Source organism: Arachis stenosperma, chromosome 3 (genome assembly GCF_014773155.1).
Source record: "Arachis stenosperma cultivar V10309 chromosome 3, arast.V10309.gnm1.PFL2, whole genome shotgun sequence".
Taxonomy (NCBI): domain Eukaryota; kingdom Viridiplantae; phylum Streptophyta; class Magnoliopsida; order Fabales; family Fabaceae; genus Arachis; species Arachis stenosperma.
This window is the reverse complement of record NC_080379.1, coordinates 130198118-130200818: the sequence shown is the minus strand read 5'-3', so window position 1 is coordinate 130200818 and position 2701 is coordinate 130198118. Positions and strand designations below refer to the sequence as shown.

The 2701-nt window shown below is 35.9% G+C and overlaps 1 non-coding gene across 1 annotated transcript; it reads left to right on the top strand.

Annotated features, from left to right (window-relative positions):
* Positions 1-209: 209 nt before the first annotated feature.
* On the top strand, positions 210-317 carry LOC130971916 (small nucleolar RNA R71). Its single transcript, XR_009083117.1, has one exon. It is a non-coding gene; the product is annotated as a small nucleolar RNA R71 (small nucleolar RNA).
* The last annotated feature ends 2384 nt before the right edge of the window (positions 318-2701 follow it).

Sequence of the window (2701 nt, the reverse complement as noted above, 5' to 3'; positions counted from 1 at the left end):
AGAACTCCTTTCTTCTGATTTGTCCCATTGTTCACAGGATTCCTTTTAGAAGTGTACATGAATTGGTTATTTGCAACCATTTCAATGAGCTCTTGAGCTTCTGTAGGCATCTTCTTCAGGTGAAGAGATCCTCCAGCAGAGCTATCCAAAGACATCTTGGACAGTTCAGACAGACCATCATAGAAAATACCTATGATGCTCCATTCAGAAAGCATGTCAGAGGGGCACTTTCTGATCAATTGTTTGTATCTTTCCCAAGCTTCATAGAGGGATTCACCTTCCTTCTGTCTGAAGGTTTGGACTTCCACTCTAAGCTTACTCAATTTTTGAGGTGGAAAAAACTTTGCCAAGAAGGCATTGACTAGCTTTTCCCAAGAGTTCATGCTTTCTTTAGGTTGTGAGTCCAACCATATCCTAGCTCTGTCTCTTACAGCAAAAGGGAATAGCATAAGTCTATAGACCTCAGGGTCAACCCCATTAGTCTTGACAGTGTCACAGATTTGCAAGAATTTAGCTAAAAACTGATGAGGATCTTCCAATGGAAGTCCATGGAACTTGCAATTCTGTTGCATTAGAGAAACTAATTGAGGCTTAAGCACAAAGTTGTTTGCTCCAATGGCAGGGATAGAGATGCTTCTCCCATAGAAGTCGGGAGTAGGTGCAGTAAAGTCACCCAGCACCTTCCTTGCATTGTTGCCATTGTTGTTGTTTTCGGCTGCCATGGGTTCTTCTTCTTTGAAGATTTCTGTTAGGTCCTCTACAGAGAGTTGTGCCTTAGCTTCTCTTAGTTTTCGCTTCAAGGTCCTTTCAGTTTCAGGGTCAGCCTCAACAAGAATGCTTTTGTCTTTGCTCCTGCTCATATGAAAGAGAAGAGAACAAGAAAATATGGAATCCTCTATGTCACAGTATAGAGATTCCTTGAGGTGTCAGAGGAAAAGAAAAATAGAAGGAAGAAGTAGAAGAATTCGAACTTATCAAGAGAGATGGAGTTCGAATTGTTCATTGAGGAATAGTGCTAGTCCATAAATAGAAGGATATGAGAAGAGGGGAAGAAATTTTCGAAAATTAAGTAAAAGATTTTAAAAACATTTTGAAAAACACTAATTGATTTTCGAAAACCAGGAGTGGAAAAGAAATCAAGTGATTTTTGAAAAAGATTTTGAAATTAGAAATTAAAAAGATATGATTGAAAACTATTTTGAAAAAGATGTGATTAAAAAGATATGATTGAAAAACAATTTAAAAAGATTTGATTTTAAAAATTAATGACTTGGCTAACAAGAAAAGATATGATTCAAACATTAAACCTTTCTCAACAGAAAAGGCAACATACTTGAAATGTTGAATCAAATCATTAATTGATAGCAAGTATTTTTGAAAATGAAAAGAAATTGATTTTGAAAAAGATTTGATTGAAAAGATATGATTTGAAAAAGATTTGATTTTGAAAAATTTTGAAAACTTGAAAAAAAATTTGAATTAAAAACAGGATCTTCCCTCTTGTGCTATCCTGGCGTTAAACGCCCAGAATGGTGCACATTCTGGCGTTTAACGCCCAAAGCTCTACCCTTTTGGGTGTTAAACGCCCAGCCAGGCACCCTGGCTGGCGTGTAAACGCCAGTTTGCCTTCCTCACTGGGCGTTTTGAACGCCCAGCTTTTTCTGTATAATTCCTCTGCTGTATGTTCTGAATCTTCAATTCTCTGTATTATAGACTTGAAAAGACACAAATTAAAAATATTTTTGGATTTTTAATAATGAGGAATGCAACTAAAATCAAATAATAATGCATGCAAGACACCAAACTTAGCAGTTTGTATACTACTGACACTAACAAAATGAGAATGCATATGACAAACAACAAAACTACTCAAGATAAGAGAATTTAAAGATCAGAGCAAGGAAATCATCAAGAACATCTTGAAGATCACTTAAGACACATGAATGAATGCAAGAAGAAAAGAAACATACAATTGACACCAAACTCAAAATGAGACTCTAGACTCAACAAGAAACATACAATATTTTTGGTTTTTATGATTTTGAAATTTTTTTGGTTTTTTTCAAAAATTAAGTGGAAGAAGAAAATAAAGATATCAAAATTCTTAATGAGAATTCCAGAAATCATGCAATGTTAGTCTAAAGCTTCAGTCTAAAGAAATTAGACATGGCTAGCCAAGCTTCAGCAGGACATTGCATTCAAGTTCTAAATTGATGAGAATCAATCAGCTTTGGTGATGATAAGAACATCACCTCGAAACACTAGAATTCATTCTTAAGAACTCTGAAGATAAATACCTAATCTAAGCAACAAGATGAACCGTCAGCTGTCCATACTCGAAACAATCCCCGGCAACGGCGCCAAAAACTTGGTGCACGAAATTGTGATCACTACTTTTCACAACTCTAATAATCCCCAGTAATGAATCCAAAAACTTGGTGCTCAATACCATGGTATAAACACAACTTCGCACAACTAACCAGCAAGTGCACTGGGTCGTCCAAGTAATAAACCTTACGCAAGTAAGGGTCGATCCCACGAAGATTGTTGGTATGAAGCAAGCTATGGTCACCTTGTAAATCTTAGTCAGGCAGATTCAAATGGTCATGGATGATATATGAATAAAACATAAAGATAAAGATAGAGATACTTATGTAATTCATTGGTGAGAACTTCAGATAAGCGAATGGAGATGCTTTGT